At 37.2% G+C, this 23,122-nt stretch overlaps 1 long non-coding RNA gene across 12 annotated transcripts in view; it reads right to left on the reverse strand.

Annotated features, from left to right (window-relative positions):
* The window catches only part of LOC139594240 (uncharacterized), a 61,809-nt gene extending 44,171 nt beyond the window's left edge, over positions 1-17,638 (reverse strand). For all 12 annotated transcript variants that reach the window (XR_011680553.1, XR_011680550.1, XR_011680552.1 and 9 more), the window contains exon 1: positions 17,086-17,638. This is a non-coding gene — a long non-coding RNA (uncharacterized lncRNA). The remainder of the gene's footprint in view (positions 1-17,085) is intronic.
* Positions 17,639-23,122: the final 5,484 nt, after the last annotated feature.

Genomic DNA, 23,122 nt, shown 5'->3' on the forward strand with positions numbered 1-23,122 from the left:
ACACTAATAGGTTTTGTTTAATTGTCATTCTGGCATTTATGTTGGAGTTGTGTTCTATGTATGGAGAAAAGCAACTATAAGACCATAAAGGTGATGGAATGAATGAAGAGAATTTTATTCTTTGCACCATAATTTGATAAATTGCCTTGTTTTAAGATTTTTGTTGTTGTTTTAACAGCTTTGATGCAATTTTATTTTCAAGAGTTTGAATCAGTGGAAAAAGAATGACAAAGACTTAAAAACAAGAAATAAACTGCAGTGAGGACTGTAACCCTATCTCACAAAAGCTTTTGCTTATAATAATAAAGACTGGAGTTGTAATTAGCTTTTTTGGAGTGTTTTTCACTCCAGCTGCATTAGACAATACTCTGACTTGTAGTTAATACATACGGACATATCTACTTATTTTCCTTTGCATTGCAGCATGTGTACTTCCCTAATTGGCAGCTTGCCATTTATATGTGGAAAACAAGATTGAGTTAACAAGAGGGAGAGAGAGAGTGAGATATCAAATATCTGCAGTGCACAAATTTCTGAGCTAGATTACTGAAAGGAGAGGAAATTTAAATTGGAATTTAGTTATTTGGATCACAGTGCACTTAGATCTTCTGTAAGGCTAAACATGAGTAACAAATAATCAAACTCAGATCATAGAACTCAGACTGCCACTGTGAGATTTCACTTTAGGAGCACTCATTACTTTCATTTAATGTGGAATCTAAGTGATATCCCAAAATAAAGGGTAGATTCAATAAACCCACTCAAGTTTTCACTTAATACTGAAACTTAGGTCAAACTGCTAAGATACTGTTCTCCCCTAAAGGAGGATGGGACTGTGAAGGCATTCTGCTTTAGTTTTTGGAGTTAAACATCATAGGTAGGGACAAAATGATGGAATACAATGATCTAGGAAATAAATGCTCCTTATGCCATACAAGAACTAAAAATTAGCATTAATATCCCACACATTTTTGTAAATTAGAGAATTGATGTAACAACAAGAGCTCTATCAGGTATTGTATCACTGCCATTTTAAATGGATGTACTGCTAATCTAATTGAGGATCGCTTGGCACCAATTTCATATGATCTAGCTAGGCCAGCACAGTCTATCTTGAAGTAAAGCATTAAAATCAATTTTATCTCCCTGGGAAAGTCTTGCTATGTCTTCAAATTTCTCTTGCTATGTCTTAAGTGAAATTGATCTTGAGTAGAACCAGCTGTAATTCTGGATCCTGTCTGAGAAGTCAAACTTTCCACTAGTACAAAATACTTACATAGAACCAACAAGTTTTAATGAACTTCCTAAATTCTAGAAGACAGAATTTTAGTTCTTTATAAGCATGGGTCTTACGTGTTTTAAGACATTTACGGCTTAAGGGCACAGAACTAAAATAAATTTTTAAAATGCTTTCAGAAAGACTTGGTTTAGGACTTTGGTTTCCTTAAATTCCTTTTGTCAGCATCCCTTTTTCTCTTCAGTGTTTGACAAGTGTGTGCAGTAATTCAGGTGTTGCAGATGGATTACAAACTGAAAAGTATTGTGTGTTTTGTGCCTGCCAACCTAAGGAACTGAATGAATAGGTTTTGAGTATTCAAAAGCAATGCCTTTCTAGACAGAGTACTTGAATTAGACAGACTCTGAAGACTTTCTGACACAGGCTGTCTGCTATAGCTTGCATAAATCTGTGCTGAATGAATACTCAACCAGAATTACTTGAAAAGAGTCAATAGAAGTACTGCCAAATGATACAAACAATTCTCTTAGTTCTGTAAAACTGAGGTGGTCATCAGTGAACATTGTCACTACTGTATTAAGGATTTAGTTATTAGAGGTGATAGAACAGTGGAACACAGGTAAAATCACCAAAGTTTGCCCTCTCTATTCCAATCTTGCATTTTATAGTTCTCATCCTGAATTTAGGGAATTCAGTAGCTTCCCTGATGCAATCAGCTAGCAGTGACTCTGTTCAATGCATATAATCCACTGTCTTAACAGTCTGTATGATCTGCACAGATTTTAAAAGAATTTACAACTAATGGAGCTAGCCTTCAACCCAGCTTTGCTGGGAGCTTATCCAGTTTGTCACACAGGAATTCATTCAATTCCATAAATCGAGCACATCTTCTCTTTCTTTGCCCTTTCTGTTTATTAAATATAGCAGTCCCTATCCTCTAGGCAGGTTTTGTCAGCTGAAATGCCACAGGTAAAACAGGTAAAGAAATTTTCCAGACAACACAAAGTGATTGCTTAAGCACCAACTGTACCCTCTTAAATACTTTTGATTTAGGTGTTTCTGTGAAAATTCTGATGTCTTGTGACCCGCACATCTAACTAACTTCAACTTTTAGATTAGATCCACACATCTAATCTAACTTTTGAGCTGGCTGGTAAAATGGTGATACTAAATAAGACATACGTATCAACAGAGTTTGGAAAAAGTTGGGTGGTGTAATTGCCTTTATCAATCTTCACAGAATGGTCTTCTCTCATCAGCACATCTATAATGTCTTGTTACACAACTCTAACTCTGAACTCACAGTCTTGAGGATAAACTAGTCACTTTTCATGATCCAGTTCCAGACATATAAAGCATGTTTGCCCTGCTTCATTCCACTAAAAAGATGTTTTCCTCCACAAAATCTATATTTTCCTCATCTTCTCACCCTTGCAGGTAAAACCAGTCACTTTCCCAAGTGCTCTAATGAAGCAGTATCATTTTATTAGGTGGCTTAAAGGACAGCTAGGAAATATTTAAATATCTGCTTACACTTGTTTATATAATTCTCTTTTAGTCTGAAATAAGTTTTTATTAAGTTTTCATAATAAGCCACTTATTGAACATTTGTTCCTACTAGGCATCCTTTAAGAAATACAAAAAAATGTATTAGGATCAGTGTTACAGACACTGAGTCAATTATCCTTATGAAAAAATAACGTGAAAGAACTGTTTGTATAAGAAACGTTATTAACTGAAAATTGGATTTAATTCAAGAGTATTTAGAGAAATGAGATGTTCTTTCAGCATCGCTGAGATAAAGTAGTGCTGGTCTGTTGAGGAAAGCACTTAGACTTAAAGCACTTTGTTTTGGAGACTTTGGATTTTGCTAATGTCAGTGAAAGGTAGAGTTACCAGCTCTGGGAGGCAAAAGTGCCCAACCTCCCATTTGCCTCAGCAAACTTCTGCTTTTGTTTTCAATCAATCTGGAAGTAATTTGAGTATGAAAATACTGAGTATTCTCATGAAAAATCTGTTTTTATGCTGCTTTTAAGTGTCATGTTTAGGAAAAGCTAGGTATTCTGGTAGGTAACAACAGGAATGGCACTATATGAGGGAGACATTGTCTCCTTGTCTTTCTTAGAGCGGGATAAAATGTGAGTCTTCTGAGGCTGTGGGAAATGACTTTTGCATACATGAAATGTTTTGACTTTTAACTAAAAGATTGAGTTCTACAGTGCCACCATCTTTTAAAGATTAAATCCACATGGCACTATATGGAATACAATATCCATTGTTCATAGTTCTTGAATGACTTGGAATCATGTGTTAACATGATGAAACCAGATGGGATGTTCAAACATTAAACTCCATTCAGTGGTAGCCAGATGTCTTTCCAGGAGAATGGGGGAGGGATCCTCCAAATAGAAATTTCAGAAAAGATAGCAACTGTCAAATTTTGAGCAATTTATTCAAGTGATAAATGTGTGTTATATTTGTGATTCAGTAATTGCTTATCTTTTCTTAGGAAAGTTTGATCTCTCCTCCTTGCTCCTGTCTTCAGATAAGGATGCATCACCTGATCCATAATGTTTATTCTCCCCTGGCCCTGCTTTCCCCCTTAAATGAGGAAATAAAATAACTTGGCAAGTAAGCTGGGAGATACAGCATTTGCTTTTGTGGCTTAGCTAACATCTTACAAACAAAAAATTTGGAAAAAAAGAGAGCAGCAGAGAAAAAAGTTGGTAAGTCAAAAGCAAACTGCAGAATGTAGTACTAAATTTTAAAAAAGTTCATCAAATGGTTAGGAGCCACTCAAGAGAGTTTGTGTCTCTAGATTAGATTAACAAATGTTTCTATTTATGAGCCAGCTATATCTGCAGCTAGATTTGCAGAAAATTCATGGATATCTCCTTGTGTCTTAAAAAACAAACCAAAACAAAACCTCTTCAGTTGTGCTACCTTTGACCCTAAGAAAAATTCCACTACAGTGAGCTTGCAGGCGTGTGGAGAGACTGTAAATATGTTTAGACAGGTGGTACAGTCTGAGGCCTTCTTTAAGGAAATGGAAAACAATACAGAAGGTCTTCATTTGGAAATATTCTTGTATAATGAAGCATGCCCAGTGTCTTTCAGTGCAGAATGCCTTTTCCAGTGAATCTCACTGCTTGTCATGAAATAAAGTACAAGTTTTCAAACAGAACAATTGAGAAGCAGTCTCCCCCACGTTTTTCTTTAATGCTATCTTAACATCACTTATTTTACATTTGTGCAGTAAAAGAAATGACAGCCAATTTAAGTTTCTAAATTTAAAGCTACTGGATGACAAATCTTTGGCAAGGAGGGGTGCACGATTCTAGTCTTTGTTATGCTTGCCGCCTCCTGTTGTAGAGAGCTAAGGAAAAAAAAGAGCAGGAAGCTCATTAAGATCTTGTAGCCAAAGGCCACAAACCCCTCTCCCATAAAAGTCTCAAATTTTCTTGACTGTCTCCTCTTCCTTTGCAACATCCAAAACACGCAGTGAATCCTGAGGGCATCCAGCAGGAAATCATTGCTGTCTGTTCTGTGTAAATCCCAAAGAAGGAAAGAAAAGGACAGGATATAGGCACTACATGGTGAGTTACTCATCAGAGAAACATTGGAGGAGGACAGAGGAGAGACCTTTTCTCAATACAATAAAAAGTTGGGATTCAGCCAAGTCCCACTGGTCCTTTCAATGGCCTTGATGTTCTCACAACCTGTGCAGGCAAGGCATCATTCTCCTTTCTCCAGGAGTGTGTTGGGAACACAATGGAGCGCTACCCCACTGCAGCCTGCTGGGAGGAGGCTAGAGGTGATTCTTCTGCTGGCTGCTACAAAGGTACAAGTGTGTTGCCATCTCCTCAGAGAAAAAAATGCAGTTGTGCATCTAAAAAGTAGATTCATGAACCTGATACATGTTCACTGCTGGTCCCTGTTCCCTTTGAACTATTTCTTAAAGTTCAGGATTTTTTCCTGTGGTATAAATTTAAACCGGTATCTCAGCAAAAACCATCTTGATTCCTCCTCGAAAAGGACAGGAACTTCATCAGCTTTTTAAGTAACTTAGGTTTCACTTCCTTCATTAGCAGGACGATAGATTTTTATTTTTTTTCCATGGAAAAGACCTTAAGTTACCCCAAATTTAATACTGAGCCTGAAAAACTCAGCTAGAATACGAATATGGAAAGAATAGTCCTGATGAATGATTTGCTAAATGAAGTTGTGTAAAATTTATTCCCTGAATATAAGTACAAAACTGGCATACGATAGTGGTTAGAGGGATATTTTCTCCTCTTTAGAAAAAAATCAAAAAACAAACAACCAAAAAAAATCCATGTGTTTTGTGGATTTGACTATAAAATAAAGCAGTAGAACTTGATAATTATAATACAACTAAAAAATAAGTTTGCCAGTGAGGTGAGGAAAGAGGAAGCTTGGCCTTACAAACAAAATGTCAGATGAATCCCACAGATTGAAATACCAATATCCTATAAGTCGACTTAGCGAAATTTCATGAGACTGCTGCTTGCTTTACTGTACTATTTTGTGTTTTGAGGAAATAACAAAAACTAATCAGATTGCAACCCAGTTTTTTGAGGTTTCCACAATAATAAAAACGTAGATTTGAAATCCTGATCTTTCCTGTGTCAGTTTTGTGAAAGTATTTCTGTATCTTCAAACTGCTCCATTAAAAGGCACTATTTTACTTGCATTTATGCTTTCAAGTAAAATTTTTAAAACTCTCATCATATGTAGAGTAACATTGTATATTTATGTAACTAGTTCCAATTTTTACATCTTCACATTTTGCTGTTTGCAGAGGAGTACAGCAATTCAGGGCAGAGTTGTTTAGAGAAGCAGATTGGATGGGGGTAGAAGAGATGGGTAAGAAGCTGCTAATCAGCAAATGGATTTCACAAGAGGAATCTGTCTCTAGTTTTAGAATTTTGTGAACTGATGCTTTGAAGCAAACCTGAGCTCTGGTCCTGACATGAAGAGAATCTGGAAAGAAGGATGATTCTCTTCCTTGTCTCTGATATATGAGGAAATCATTTACTTGAAGAAAACTGGAGGATTTTTTAAGTATTATGCAAGACTGAACTATTACATAAGAATACAGAAGGAGACACCTGGTTGTTTGGCGGTTTTTTGTTATGGCTTTTTTCAACTGACATGAAAAAAAATTACAATGAAGCACAATTCAGAGATGTTTTGCTTTAATTTCCTTTCTTCAGGTAAAATGTGTAGTGAAGGCACTAGGAATGATTGTAAGTTAGAGGATGAGGGAAACGTCTTCACAGGAAAAAGAAGATTCAGTGGGCAATGTTTTGTATTTCAGGTGCACGTATTGCACGTAGGAGAGACTGATAATTCATAAGAGTAAGTGAACTGAAGCACAAGAATAGTATCCTATTTCTGCCATGCTACCTTTTTTTTGGCAGATTTAGTTTTCTATCTGACAATTGTAACAAATCAGTTTAGAATTTACGGACAATAAGACTGAGTCTCTTCTGAAAGCCATGATTTTGATGTTCCAAAATAGCAGAAAATGAATTTATATTTTTGGTAATGTAGCTTTTATTTACTTAAATTAGAATCTTGATTCATTTCAGTTTTATTCATTTTTATACTTGTAAACCATCGTAATGTCAGTTATTTGCAAATATTGCAAAACCTTCATCTTAGGTTGTAGTCCTGAAAAAAAAAATTGAAAATAGCTCCCTAAAGCAAGATAAATGAAACCACTTTTCCAGACAGAGGATTCTGATGTTCTGGGAGTGAAGGACCCAAATGGCTGCTTGCACTGATATACAGCAGACTCAGAAGTGATGATCTTGACAAGATAGTAGGTGAAAACTGTGAGAATTTACTTCATTCTGTTTATTTCAAGTCCAACTCTTCAGTGCTCGGTATTTTCTTTACAGAAACAATGTCTGTTTTCAGTCTGCAGAAGTAGTTGAATTCTCAGCTGTGCAAAAAATACAATTATGACAAGTACACTTGACCTTCAGTGAAATTAAGGAGAGTACCACCTGCACTAAATATGTCTTGTAAACAGTGTTGGGAGCAAAGGGATACAGTCTGACTAGAAATCAAATCCAGTTGCATGGCTTGCTGTAGTAATAACTTTTCAGGTTTTTAAAGTTTTGACTTCTAGTTGTACCTACTCTTAAACAAGGAGTGCTGATGAGTTGTTAGCAGCTGCACTGTGAACAGGAGCACTCTTTGTGCTGAGATAGATAAAGCTGCCCAGCTCTAGAAATAGTCTGTCATTCAATAAACAACCTTCCCCACACACACCCCACCTCATTATTCCCTTGTAGTTGCAGTGTTAGAAATTATACTGAAAAACATAAGAACACTGTTTCAGGACACACTTCCAGAATATTTTGACCCCTTGACCTGCGCCTGCTCCTGGAATAAACTACTATATTAAGATCCATATTTTGTTTTAAAGAAAATTCTCCCCCAAAATCAGACCCTGTCGAATTATCTAGGTAATAAAGATGGCCTAAGCTAATTTTTATTTAGCAATGTCATAGGAAAACACCGAAATAGTCTTTTAGAGAGGTTCAGTGTCCTGTAACCAGTACAGCTGCTCAGTGTATCTGAAAGGTAATGCAGTAAAATAAATGTTTTAGTCTAGATGCAAACACATCTCTGTCATAGCAATTCCCTAAATATAAACCCTCACCTGAGCTCTTTTTTATGTGATTCTCACCTTGAAGTAATGCTGTGCATAGAAGAGGTGTTATCCTGGGTTATTCTGGCTAGACCAGTAGGGTTTTCCATAAAGCCTACCTGCTGCTATTCACCTCTTTTTAACCAGTCCTTTTCCTCCTTTCTTTTCCCTCAATGTAATGAACATTTGTCAGCATGGCTCAGTGAGGAAACAATGTGTGGAAGTCAGTCAGCTATTTAAAAGTTTGAAATTTATAAATCATAATTTTTAATTTTTGGGGGGCATAGTTAGCTGGTGTGGATCACAAAGTGCAGGAGCCATGACTGGACAGTCTTGGATTTGCAGTAAACTTTATGCCACTGGAGAAGGGTGAATTTTAGTACCTGGTATTACACATTTAGTACCTGGTAAGCAACACAATATCTCTAGTAGTCTTGAAGATGATGGTACCCAGATTACACTTTCTCCTCAGAAAAGTTAAATTGTAGACCTCAAAAATCTTAGAAGCTATCTACTAAACATAAAGCCTAGAGAAATAATTATGTGTGTATTTTTATATTAGCTTCATTACTGAAAACTGTGGCATTTATAGATTTATAGTACTCTTGATTTTTAAAGTAAAAACTAAAATTGTACAGACCTTATGTAGTTTAGCTCTTTTTATCATTAGTTTCTAAAACTGTTGTTTTTCTTTAAAATTTATATCACTCCGAATCTAATTAATAACTCTACAAGAAATCAATTTTTTTTCCTGAGGAAAATGAGCTGTATTGCCTTGACTATTTTGTAGCAATGGGTTTTGTTTTTGCCTTCCATTTCCATAGCAAAGAGAATTAATTTAAGAGAGATCAATAGCATTGCCAGCATATGTTGCACACTCCTGGTATAATTCACAGTGCTGGCGAGCATGAGATGAGTTTATATTTAATTTTTTATCTTTTTGTATGGAATTATGTAAATCAAATACCCTTACAAAGAAGCTTTTGTTTTTATTAATTTAATGCAATAATACTAATAAGGGGAAATGTGTAAAACAAATCATTGTGTGTGCTTAGGATAAAAAATGCGCTAACTCTTGGTATTGGGTGGGCGTAATGAATGTGTAAAGTGCTCTGTGCACTTTGCAGCGTGTGAAACCTGCAAAAACTTCCAATAATGTTAAAGCACTTGCAAAAATGTTGCACCTGGAGCAGGGAGGAGTGAAGAGGGCAAAGGTCAGCATTAGGCATTAAGATACTGACTAAACAGACTTTACACTCGGTGAAAAGTCCAGACAACCCCTGCAGTGTCATCTTACAACTCTGGTTTTCTTCTTTTCAGGACATAGTAATCCATAAATACACTCAAGTCACCAGCAGCTTAGCTCTTCCCCCGCTTCTCCCCCTTTTTAACTCTCCTTTCATTTATAATTCTTACATAAAGATCTGAATTTTTAACCCTTTCCAAGGCTTTTAATCAACCTTGGGAACTGCTTTTCTTCACTGTTGTCATTTGCTAGACTTATCTTTTTAAATCCTTTTCTTTGCAAATTTTTCTCTTAGAAAAATGGTTTCAAATAAGCTGAAAAAAATAATGCTTGAAAATAGTAGTACAAATTCAGTGTATGGATAAGACATTCTGGGAAATTATCAGAATTTTACTTCTAAAAAAAGGCAGTTATTAAACTCTGTAAATTCCTTAAAAGCAGTCTTTGTTTCTGAAGCTTATTAACCAGACGCTCTATGTAAAATATCTCATGGGATGTGGTGTAAATTTTTTTCTGCAACTGCTTCTGAGCTTATTTGTTTGGATAGATGAAACTAGTTTCAGCTGGGATGCTGCAAGAGAAGAATCGTCTTGTTTGCCATTGTTGTTTTTTTCAATCAAACAAACAGAGAAAACCTCATCAATTTCCTAAACTGGAAAAATGCAGAGGTAAAACAAAGAGGTGTTTGTACTTTTATTATACAATTAAGTCTTTCAGTTTTGCATCTATTACACTTAGCAGATGAAAGCATGAGACCAAACTGATTTTAATCATTTTATCTGATCCCATTATCCACATCCCATGGCTTAAGAGACTGGATAGACTTCTAATATAGTCTGGAGCCTCAACAGTAAAAATAGGCTGGTGAAATACAGCCCATCAGTTGCATGTAACCGTGCACATTTTGCTCACTTCCTCTCCTTGTTCTGAGCACTACACGAGGCTGGACTTCCACGCAGGATATTTTCCTCTCACCCTCTTTTCACTTCCCTACCCTTTCTGTAAACCTGCTGAGATGTTCAGCAGCTCTGTCACATTGTCTTTTTCATTAATTTTTGCATCTTGTGAGCAGCACTGATGCAAGATAGTTGAAAGTCTGAGTGTTCCTTTCATACCATATATGAATACTGATTAGTAACAACATTAATAAGAAAATGTTTCATGTTTTTTTTTGTTTTGCACAGAGATCCCTCATATTTCCCTGGGGAGAGAAAGCAAAGTTTCTAGTTCCATGTGTGTGACATGGTCATTACTCAGTCACAAAATGGTGGCCTCAAAAGGTCTCCTGTCAAGTCTCTTGGCCAGTGCAGGCTCACTGATTCCTGTTCCTGTGCAGTGATTTTTAGCGCTGCTGATGAAGAGCTTCTAGCTTGGTCTGTTCAGTGGTGGGACTCAAAGCACCATCGATAGAAACAGAAAAGTGAACATGGCAGCACAGTTTAACAGGGGCAGAACCCAGCAGAGGTGTTGACTTTTCAGGGCAGTGTGCTCTGTAGAAATTCCAGGCCTGTTTCAGCACGATGCTTTGAGCACATGCTGAGCTTCGAGGCGGTTCTCTAGGTGGCCTTCGGGCTTTGTAAGTAAGAACACGCTCGATGCCATTCCAGGGTCAGCTCCTTGGTGCAGAACACCAGGGGCAGGATGTGTCTGGGGCCAAGGACTGAACCCTGGCCATGCAGTGCAGCATTTCACCTGCTCTGTCTCACTGGCACCTTGGGGCAGTCTGTTAAATAAGCCATTACTGGAGCTTTTTAGTGGTAGGCCTTGCATGAGTGTTGAATCTAGAGCATCCTTACAAATGGAGCAGTATCTTCCATTTATCCTATATTCTGATATTTTGTTGCAAGTTAGTGAAAAATAAGAAATGAAAGTTCAAGCACATGAAGAACTTTTACGAAATTAAGCTAGAACTGAATGACATTGATCTCTTGAGAAAGAGGCTTTGTATCTTGTCTTTTTGTATCTTTCTTGTAGAAATACCACACCAAAACCAGTCTCACTTAATTACGAAAACAAAAAACCATTGTTCAGTCTAGTATTTTTTTGTTGTTTTCAAGCATCTGAGGTCTCTCCTGAATCCTTTTCTGTGGTATCTCATTGCTGACCTTGTAATTATAATCACACATTCAAAACTTAAATTCTGATAATGTGACATAGATGAGAAGCCAGGCAGTTAAATGACTTGCCCAGGGCTATGAAACATCTTGCTGGAGAGCTGAAATCAGACCTTTTACCATGTCTGCCTGGCCAGACCCAAGGTCTGTGCTTTGTTTTATGTTCTCAGGCATGTTTCTTCATGCAAATGTTATTTGGACTGCATGCTTGACAAATAGCAAAGGCCATGCTGCCCACTGAATTTTCTCCTGAATTGTTTTTCACCTTAAGTTTAAAAATTATATGGGTTTTAATGAAACAGTTCTTTTCTTCAGATTATTCAGTGAAGCCATTTTCATAACTCTTTTTCAGAACTTATATTCTACAGGTGTTGTTTATTGATTTAAGCTTATAGTGACAATATGAAACTACCAACCATTCAAGCATAATGTTAAACTAAACTGTGACTAGAGTGAATTTGTATAAAAAAGTACAGCCATAAGTCTGTTGCTACTTAGTTTAACCAACCAAAGTTGCTCTATATTGCTCTCAATTAGTCTTTTTCCCCACCCCCTTTTCTTCTGAAGGATTCCTTTTACCCGCTTACCTTATCCATGGGCCACGTAAACACATAGGTAGGACTTTGTGCATCCTTTGCATACTCTACTTGTTAAATCTCAAATACTGTTATAGTGCTTCACACACATCTCACTAAATGCAGATAAAATAGTACGTAAGGCTGCAATGATGTCCTCTGGGTGTGTATTTGTGTAGGTAATGTTTGTGTGTGATACACACAGTTTTTACAGTCTGTACCTCGCATGTAGATCACACAGACACAACTGAGGCTGATCACAACCAATGTGTTGGTCAGCAGGTGGTTGTGGGACGTGTGTGGGTAAAATCTATGTAGGTAAATTTGAAATATTTGAAGGTTACAGATGTTTTAAGGGTCAATATTTTGGACAGTGGAAATATACATTTTTCAGACTCTTCTAAAATGTGCTTTTCAAAAAATTCTTAAAGTGCCATATCCTTCAAATCTTCCTTTATTAGGAAAGGTAAAGCAGTTCATGCTTTAATTCACCCACACCTTTCAGTCTTTCTGGTCATTCTTTCCTTGAGTTTGTTTTGGGAGGTTTGTTTGCAGTTTTATAGGGTTTTGTTTTGTTTTAATATTTGGCCATTAAATGATGTCTAGTACTTGCTTGTCTGGTGTCAGACATACATCTTCCTTGTTACATGCATTTCTAAAAGAGGAACTCACTATGAATTTTGCCTGAATGTTAAAAGATTTGCTGCTGTACAAATAATATAAATGAAATATACTTAATTATTTTAGCTCATACTAGAAAAGATTCAGGACAAAGGAGAGATTGATGCAGTGTGCCTTACAATGGTCCCACTGATTTCTCTACTGGCCTTTCCTCTGCACATGGTCAATTAGAATTGAAAATCCTGTGCTGATTTCATTCGCTGGAATTTTTAAGCAGGTCAGGAAGAAAGATGTTATTGAAAGGAAAAGTCTCATCTAAATAAGAAAAGAACACGTGGCCATCTGGTCTAACTGTACCATGCTGAAAGTAGTTTTGACTTTGCTCTAGTTTGAGCTTTGCAACAGTTTGCTAAAATATCGAACAGAAATATGTATACATTAAAACAGTCTGTGTTTTTTATCTACAAAAATGCAATGTGCAGTTCTCTTCCTCTCTGTAATGCATGAGCTCCTTTGACCCTGTTACCTTATTGAAACTGTCTATGTTTCTGGTAGGTTCTCAAGTTACCTCAGCTCTGTAGAGGTATAAGTGAAACACCAATCTTTTGCAAGTTTTGGATGCAATTCTCAGCACTTTATTCCTAGGACTAAAAGTCACACCTCTGCTAGAACTAGGAAAGGCTCAAACAAGCCAATGCAACAGGAAGCATGGGGGGAAGAGGGGAGAGGACAGTTTAAGAAAGGAAATCACTTGAAAAAAAGGAAAGAACTTGAAGTTTGAGTGAGTAGCACCGTGGAATTTGCACAACCAAATGTAGGCCACAGGCTAAGAGACAAGCTGTAATTCATATCAAATTTTTAAGGAATGGAGTCATAAATATGCATGAGATCCCATGATTGCATTATTTCAGCATCAACTTAAGTTAAAGTTAAAAAATTTAAAGACGACACTAAAAAAACGAGAGTTCAGCAATTTTCACACAAGGTAAATAAATTCTTGCTGTAAAAAACTAAAACACACAGCTCCAAATTTCAGGTATGTGGATAACAACAGGAGAGGATAATTCTATTTTTAAAGCAACACTGGCCCAGGTATCTCCTCCCTACGCTAGGCAGAGCTTTTGTACCCAGCACTCACAAAACCCAAGAGACCTTACTGGGAGAAAGGGAGAGTGTTGAACTAAACATCCAGGCAAGGACCCTGTATTCATATTCTTCAGCTTAATGCTTATCTATTATGTGATTAGACATTACTTCTACACTGACAAACAATGCATAAATTGCCAGTTGAAACACCCTTCTAAGACAAGATAGTGTGTAAATCACTTCTGAAGTTTAGAGAAATTGATTTGCATAGGATTTCAGCCTTTAGGAAAGGATAAAAATATGATTGCCTTGTCATAACCTTAAGAAAATGAAAGTGAGCACTTCATAATTTAGCTGCAGACATTATTTCAAAACACATTTTTTGAAACAAGTGACAAATTTTGTTTTAAAACACAATATGCCAGGAAAAGTAGAAGGGAAATTATCACCTTAATATTACTGAACATGTCTACATATAATTCACAAATGTATACTCCTCATGTATGACCATTGTGTAGAGTTTGCTTGTATATTTCATATAAGCAGTGTAAATTGTTCCTTTAGAAAAGCATTTAATCCCTTATTTACAAAAAAATAAAATGCAGGAATACAAATTTGACCACAGCTCTTGATTAATTCACTTAATTTTCCTGACATCTCTATTCAGGAATTTTTACTATGCAGTGGATATTGCTGCCACTACATGCAATCTTTTGTTTGCATGTCTCCACTGCTATTTGGAAAGGAAGTTTTTTTAAGATAAAATTTATGGGATACTTATGCTGGGTTCCTTTTCTCATCGTGTTTCTAAGCAATATTAGAGAAAAAAAAGCTAAAAAATTTCTTATATTTCCATTAGGATACCTGTTAGAGTGATTAAAATTTAGTTTAAGCATTTTCAGGGAGTAAATTAACAACATTGTACATCTGTGCATGTGGTTGTGTGTTTTAAAATGTATTTTCTTTTAGGTCTTTTTCATACAAAGTTCACATTGAAAAGCAAATATTATTCATCATATTTATCACACCATAATTCATATCACAAGACAATGAAATTCCAAAGAATTTAGAAAATAGGTCGATCTGCACAGCATACGTTTAAAAATTAAATAGAATACAGACTTTGAATCTGCCTTTCCCCTGTATGTCTCTGCTAACCCCACCCATAGCCACACCAAATGGAGAGTAACTATTTTGGGGAGTGCTGCATTCCCCAGCCCAACTTTGTGGCACGGTGGCCCTGGGCCACTCGGCGTTTCCCTGGGCTGGGGCAGCAGGAAGGCCAGGGCTTGCCGGGCCAGCTCCGTCCCTGCCACGCTCCCCTTCTTCGCTTTGAAGGCAACCTCTTCACAAAGCGTTTTGCTACTGCCTCATTTAAAACTATCATAAAACTGTCTCAGAGCTCCTGCTAATCTCTTTAAACACAAGTATTTTGTAAGATTTCTGCTTGATGGGCATTCAGGAGCAGGTATCTGTACAGTAGCTACTTGCCTTTATGTAATATATCATATGCACATACAAAATCATTACACATATTTGAGCTACACAGCAATTATGTAAGTGATGCATGAACTTAACATAAAATACTGCATTGACTGTAAACCCAGAGTAGAAATCACAGTAAAACGGGAAACACTGGATGTCCCTAGTTACACTGTGTTGGAAAGTGTGTGTGCCTGTGCATATGTTTTGTGCAATAATGTGTATATATGTTTACAAAGTTTCTTATTTTGTATTTTTTTTTTTTTGCAAATCACAACAAAGTTGAAACTGAGCCTGGCCGACATAAGGAGGGAAGGCTTGTGTTTGTCTTTAATCTTTCCTGCAGCACGGTTCAGACTTCTGTCTGATCTGCACATAGCAGAGCAAGGGGCTTGCCGTGCATTGCGTGCAGGCTCCTTGATTGTGGAAGGGAGGAAAAAAAAAAAAAATCTGGCTGGAATCCAGACAGGCGAGCGCAGTGCTCTGTTGATCATTGTGTCTAGCCTTCAGGTGTCTCAGCTCACAGTGGGCGGCGGTTGGGGGAGGGGGAGATAACAGGAGGGCAGACAAAGAATATAACACTGTATTTACCAAAAAAAAAAAAAAAAAAAAAAAAAAAAATTCATATGTGGGAGATTCACGTCAAATCCTTTTTTTAAAAAATGCTTCTTTTAACGTTCCTTTCCCTGCAGTGGGAGCAAGCAAACATCTGTCCAGGAAGATTTATTTAAGCCATAATTAGTAGCGTCTGGAGTCTTTCAACAATTTCTCCTTATTGCACTTAATTTTATTTTTTTTTAAAAGAAGTCTGCTCATCTTTCACTTAGAAACTGTTTTCACTTCATGCATTATTAGAGATCCAGCCCAGCCAGGACCGAGTCAGATTTCTATTGTCTTTGCTTTTTCCCTTCTGATCGTAGTTTTCAGAATCTAACTTTTGGTAGGGAAGGGGGGTGGGAAGGATCGTGCAGGCAGGGGGGAAAGACCTTTATAAAGGTCTTAGAAGCATGTGGGGGGAAGAAAAAGAGCAAAAATACAAATCAGCGCTGTTTATTATACGGTTATTCGTTTGGGTTGAATTTCTTTTCCGAGGAAGAAGAAGAAAAAAAGCGCTGCTTTGTCTGTTGCTTCTGTTTGAGAACTCTCATAAATCTTGCCCAGAAAGCAACTTGGGCTTAAGGAGATCTGGCCAGTAAAGCTCTGGGAAACAATTTCAATGTCTCCTGCTATGGATATTCTCTTCTTTCTGCCCCCTTCGTCCCCGCTCCCCCTCCACCCCGACCTTCTGACGTTATACCGTAAAGAGACCCACACCCTTTCCCACCCCATCAGGAATCTGAGTGAATGCAAACTGCAATCTAGAGGTAAAGTTGCTTATCAAAAAGCCTCTCCTCGTGCTGAGTGAGCCCAGATATTGCACACTAGTTGTGTGTTTTCAGTCCAGCCATAAGCCTTTCCTAACACTCCCCCCGATGCCTTGCTTCTCCCCCTCCCCCCGTGGAAGGGGTGGGATGGGAACCTTGCTCGACTTCATTGTTCCAAATGTAAGAGCTATTTGCCCCAAAGTGTCTTCGCTGTCTTTCATAGCTAATTATAATAACTGTCAGATGTCTGCAAAGTCTGGGCTGCCCTTGCTGGCGGAGTTAAAGTTTGCCTTTATGTTTTCCCCTTGGGGACAGATCAGGCCTGATTAGACACAGAGTACAAATAAAAGTGAACAACATACGTGTGTAGGGCTTTTTGTCTTTGTTTTTCTTTATGAACAAAGCAGCACGCTGGCTATGTCAGGAAGCAGTGTGTCATGCAGCGTGCATGCAGGCACTGCCCTGGAGGATAACTCGCTTTTGCTTTTTTTTTTTTTTTTTCCCTCTTTCTTTTATTGAAGCATGCAAGAAATATTTCTGAATTTGAATAACACTTTACATACTTGTTCATCTTATAAGAAAAGTAATCCCTGATTTAGGGCACATAGCATTTTCACATTTTTAAGAGATTTGCTTTTCTGGGTGAAAATAAAAATAAATAGAGCCTGTACTCACAGTTTTGTTGTGCTGTGCAGGTCGCTGTCTCCTTCTGCAGCGACAAGGAGGGTTGGAGAATGTCAAGGGTGCAGAATCCCAGATAATTCAGGAGAAATGTACAAATGAGCTTCCTGAAGTCGCCTGGAAGTCAGCTACTTGTGCTCAGACATCCCATTGCTGCTCTGCACGCTATACTATCTGCAGTTCTGAATTGAACTAAATACTGCCCATGTGAAAGACAGGGGAAACACAGTCATGTGGGACACACAAATCCACTCTATTGGCTCTGAAGGCACAACTTCAGCATTCTTGCATTTCCACCATTGGTTAACAGTTCGAGCTGAAAGAGTCTAGGTCCTCCTAGTGAGTCCGTTTTCCCTTTATGTTGGAAGAATGACTGTAGGATTTTACAGTGACAGGATTAGTTAAGAAAGGGACTGAAGTCATCCCTTTGACTGAAGCTGGTGGGTGGGGATTGGAAGCTGTGCTTTTCTCAAGTCGACGTTTTTCCTTTTTCTGCCTGCATTCTCAGCGTCAGGAAATGCTTGCAGTTAACTTGGGCAGCAGAGAGAAACTGAAGTGACTTTTTCGGGTTCGGGGTTAGGGACCTGGTTTTTAGAGTAACACAGAGTTACAGATAGTACAATGATTTTCATGGGAATAACTAATCTGATTTACTAACTGGTTATTTTTCCCTTTTCAGATTTTTTTTTTTAAGCTCAGAAAGGGCTATATCAATATTGTTTATCCTGAACTTTTGCATCACATAAGCCAGATAAATGAATCCAGCAGTTTGAAAGCCTAGACTGGTAATTTGACAACAGAAGAAAGATTTTACAGAACTATTGGATCTCTGGGAAATATTATGATATGGTAATAGTAATATTTTGAAAGAAGCAACAAATTCCAGAAAAACTGTAATTGCTGATATTTGAGACTAATGAAGATATAAAGACTAAGTAGGAGGGAAGAAGATTGACTATTCCCTATTTTGGTATTCTGTCATTTGTCTAATTTAGTTATGCCAGCATGAGCAGTAATTCGAAATGGTATTCAGTCATGTGTGACATAGTTCTCCAATTAACCCTTATTAAAAGGACCTTTCCCAAATCCCATATGCATGTTTTCCTAGAACTACAGAAAACAGAGGTATGACAGATTTACAGGGATTGTGTCCATCTTCCTCTCTGGGCAGAGATTTATTTCCTCCCTCATGTTTCCAGTGCTATGTCGAGTGTAGTTCTAAACACACCCAGCGTGTGACTCCTGTTGTGGACTGTTGAACTTGGGGCCCAATTTAGCAGTTGAAGTGCTTAAATATGCTTGGAAATTTCCCAGAATAATTAATCCGGAATAGTAAATTCATTATATGTCTGTGGTGTACGCAAGGCCAAGCCCAGACTGCTTGGCTGGCAATCATTGTGTGTGTGAGATCCTATTTAGCAGCTTATGCCTGGCCCTGGCTGTCAGGGCATCTTTTTGCTTCTTCCAGTCAGGCTTGTTCAGTCCACCTTAACCCAATGCTTCTCCCTCCGCAGAGTTCACCCTCTTAAGCTATTTATAGACTTTTATCATCACCTCACTGACCACCCTTGTCATCACGTAGCTGAACACCATATTCCAGGTGTAGCTGTGTAAGATATGGGAACATTCCTCCATATCCTGTGACCTGGTATGGCTGCAGCAAATCAATATGTGTTTGCTTGATATGCGAGCAGGAAAAATGCATCTCTTAAAAATAAACTGATACACCTGACAAACAGAATTTTAAAGAAGATGAAGACAGTAAATATTCTACTCTGAGTTAAGAAGGCCTTGTAAAGACCTTCTTTGCTTCCAAGTGCTAAGAAGATGCAGGGGGTTTTTTTCAGCAGGCTCACTTATAAATACTGTTTAGTAACAATATATAAAAGGTGGTTTGGTGGGCGTTGTTGTTTGGCTTTTTAATCTTCATGAAGAAAGATAGTTGTCTGGTTTGGATAAAATAAGGCTACAGCAGTAGCATCAAAACTTTCTTTCCACCCTTCAAAAATGTTTTCAGCTCTACTAGGCTTTCCACATCTGGACTCCAGAACACTGAGGGAAGAGAACTGAAAACCCTGGGAGATATTTTCTTTTTTTCACTGTGCTGGTGGTCTTCATAATTTTGGTTGCTTTTTTTTTGTTGTTGTTTAATTCAATTAAAGAGGGAAGAAATACTAATAAAAGAAAAATTACTCTAGAGAGCAGTAAACTCTTTGGTTTTAAGACCAATACATGGTCTTGTCTGAAATACATCTTTTTCATGAATGTCAGTTTCTGATTTTAAAATGCTGAAAAGCTCTTTATGGAGAGGGAATAAACATCTGGGTTCATTTATTATTGTTTAGCTTTTTCCTCAAATAACTCAAGAGTGGATTTCAGGAAAATCTAGGGACTCTGGAGCAGTGATTATTTACCTGCATTTCTTGAACTATGAATGAGAGACCTAGATGATACAAGCAGACATTTTTGTGACTCACAGTATTTTGGAGACCAGAATAATACTTTGCATCATTGTTGCTTCTAGAGAGAGGAGTGCATCTTTATATGTATTTGTGCATCTAAACAGACATTTTTTTCTCCCTGTCATGTCCATTGAAATGAAAACAAAGATTTAGGCTACATCATATTCACTCTCCTTGAATAACAAACTGCTTCTTTTGCCGCTATTGTTGGTAAAGATGATTTCATAATTGTAATAGTCAAAGAATAAGAGCATCATTAAATTATCACTGTGTGGAAAATAATGTTGCTTTGCTGGTTCTGTCACTGTGATAAAGTTTAACACATGAGATAAGATGCTGCATAAACTGGGCTGTCAGAGTCTGGAGATCCTACTGCTCTGTGACCCTCTGTTACTCCATCCTTGAACACCGCAGGTCTCTGTTTCTGGGTTTGGGTTAGGGTTTTGTGGCTTTGCAGCTTTTCCCCCCTGTCTAGCAAAGATTGAGGGACTCTTAACTCCTGTCTAATAGACATCCTGTTCCTAAGAATTTTTACACTTCCCTAGCCAGGAACACTAGGAAAGAAAAGACATGACTGAAGTTAAAAATTATAGTTACCAAAGGAGCATTTTCAATATTTGGAAGCATTGGAGAGCAGATGGTTGGTGTGAGGGCGAGGAAAAGTAGGATGGCCTTGAACATCTTGTACAGGGTGCATTCACAAATAACTTTTAAAAACAGCTATTGGTTTTTTTTAATGTGGAAATATAAGCTCAGTGTCTACTTGGGAGGAGGAGCAGATTTGCCCCTGGCTTCTTCTTAGATGCAGTCCTATTATGTGTATGATGCAGATTTCATGTTGCCCAGCATTTTTAAGCCTTTCCAATTTTTTTCAGCAGAAAGTAATTGAACTTCATAGATTGTGTATTTGCTTACAACTTTGCCAGAGAATTTTTGCTGTTCTATACACCTTTGCTTTTTATAATTCAGCAGTAGGTGGTATTTGCTAAAGTTTCAAGCTTATATTAGTCACTGCTAGTAAAATCCCTTGAGATTGGTAGTGCAGGAGCAAAGAAGAAATCAGACAAAAAAATATCTCAGGAGATACTGGAGAAGCCAGGAAAAGGCAGAGAAGAAGAAAAAGTAATTGAAAATCTTTGAGAGCAAGTGGATGAAGGACAACCAAAAACCATTTCATGGAGAGAAATTACCAGACCCCAGAAATATGCACATGCAGTATGTGCACATATTCTAAAATGGTTCTGTACACAAGTTAAAACAGCCCAAAGCTAACACGAGGAGTTTTTCAAATGTGTCTGGTACAAAAGGGTTGTGAGCAAAGGTTTTTCTCATCTCCTGCACCAGGAGGGGTGAAAACAGCTGAAATGTTGTCTGAGCAAATAAACTTTGCTGTATATGACCTAGTTGAGCAGGCTGCAATATCTACCATTGCCACAAAGAAAAGAGTTTAGCTGTTAATATTGTAATGGATTTTGTGAGGCTTTGAGGGGGGGGGGGGGGTGGGGGTGTATGTTTTGCTTTTGTTTTTTCCAACTGAGTCTTATTCCTTGGTCTCCTCTATTTCTGTTGGAGAAGTGAATGAAACCACATGAGATTCTGGGAAGATTTTTCAACAGTCAGAGAGGAAGTTGGTATTCCCCCACTAGTGAAAGCCAGAATGACTTACTCCTCTTTCATCTGCAGGTCTTCTGTCTGCTTAGGCACAGCTTTTGGTGGGTAGCTTAGATAATATGGCTGTAATTTAACCACTATAAAAAAGTGATCTTGATATCTTGATCTATGCACTGGAATTCATGCATATGTTGAGCTTGTAGTTGTTGTGCATTTATAAACCTGATTTTGGTTACAGGACTGTTAGAGAGGAATTCAGATCTCATTCAGGTGAACTTAATACAATAGGAAAAAAGCCAGAATTATTAACTAATTGATCCTAAAATTTTTACTAATTTATTCAAGTGAAAATTAAAATAATGTGGTTAGAATTGTATTTGTAAAAGTAAAATTCTAGATAAAACGAAATGTTATTTAAACAGTAGGTTAGTGACTGCAGTATACCTTAGATCAAATTGAGTGACATGAGTCTTTTAAAGCTTGCCTACAAATGGGCTCACCGTAGAATGAAGCTATCCAGAAAGACTTGATCAATAAAGCTATAACCATCCATGCTTTTGGTCACGTAAACCTTAAAATGAAAGTTAGGCAAGCAGTTTCTCTATCATATCTGTGTATTCCAGAAAGTCTGGTCTTTTCTTTTGAATAATGCTTTTTTTCTTTCCTGGGTAATTTCCTTACTTTTCAAAAATTCTTCCATTTCTATCCCTTTTCTTTAATCATTTGTTCTCTTACATCCTTTCAGAATAAACAATTTATTTTCCCTAAAAGATACTTGGCTGATACTCAGCTGGCTCAGTTTTTATCCTAAAAAATGAAGGCTTTATAAGGACAGTCAGACTTGGTGACCATAACAGGAATTTTTCCCACAGACTACTCTTACAAGTTTATGTAGCTTTTTCTGGTTTCAGATCCAAGTTGTTTAATCCCTAATTAACCCACAGTAATATATCTACGTATATATTTTATAAATTATTTATCAAACTGTCCTTTCCTTATAGTTGTCTGTAACTGGCACTTCGTATTTTAATTTTCTTGTAAAGTAACATTGGTTTCAAAATCTAGAATTTATCATATTATGTGCAATCCAGTATTTGGTGAAGAATGATAGTATTTAGCAGTTCATGTTTCAAATGTAGAAGTCTTTTCATTGAAAAAATCCTACATGGTCTAATTTTGAATATTTTTTATTGAATCTATTATTCCCTGGGATAAATCATCTCTCTCTTCACAGAGAAAATAGATGAATGTTTAAGTATTTCAAACTATATGAATTCACTAAATTAAATAATGTATTCCCTGCACTGTCCCACCCCTAGAGCACTAGCTGCACAGTACTGCAGTGTTCTAGGTGAGATTAAAGCATCACTAGGACAGAAGCCTATAGCAGTTGCAACATCTTTTTCAGTAAAAATATATTAAAGCAAAATATATATTCCCAATTTTTCAAAGTAATATAGTGTTTGTGGACCAGTATAATAAATCTTGGAGATTTTTCTTCTTCTTTGTCAATAATTTTGATGTAATGAGATTTCCCATTTTTAATTTGTAGCTCTTGCCTGGTATCTCAGCCTACAGATTTAGATAGTAGATAATTTTCCCCATTTCTGTTCCAGTTTTGGGTGGTCTTAAACCAGGACAGTTTCAAAAGGATTTGTTTCTTTAAACCATCTGCCTTCCACATTTTACTCCTTAATGAAATAATTTATTTTGTTGTTTGTTTAAAGATGTTAATACTGCATAAAAGCAACAACGATACCATAGTTTTCCTTACAAGAAGCCAGACCTGTTACTTTAAGGAAGTGCATTTTTCCTCTGGTAGCTTATGAAAATTTAAATTAAAAGGATTTAATAATTTAAGCAGCATAGTTTAGTGACTGAGTGTTGAAGAACAGAGGAGTTTGAGATTGCTGGCAAAACACAAGGCATTTCAGAGAATATAGTTCAGTACTGCCTTC

Source organism: Agelaius tricolor, unplaced genomic scaffold (assembly GCF_023055355.1).
Source record: "Agelaius tricolor isolate 1412-34295 unplaced genomic scaffold, bAgeTri1.0.p SCAF_11, whole genome shotgun sequence".
Lineage (NCBI taxonomy): Eukaryota > Metazoa > Chordata > Aves > Passeriformes > Icteridae > Agelaius > Agelaius tricolor.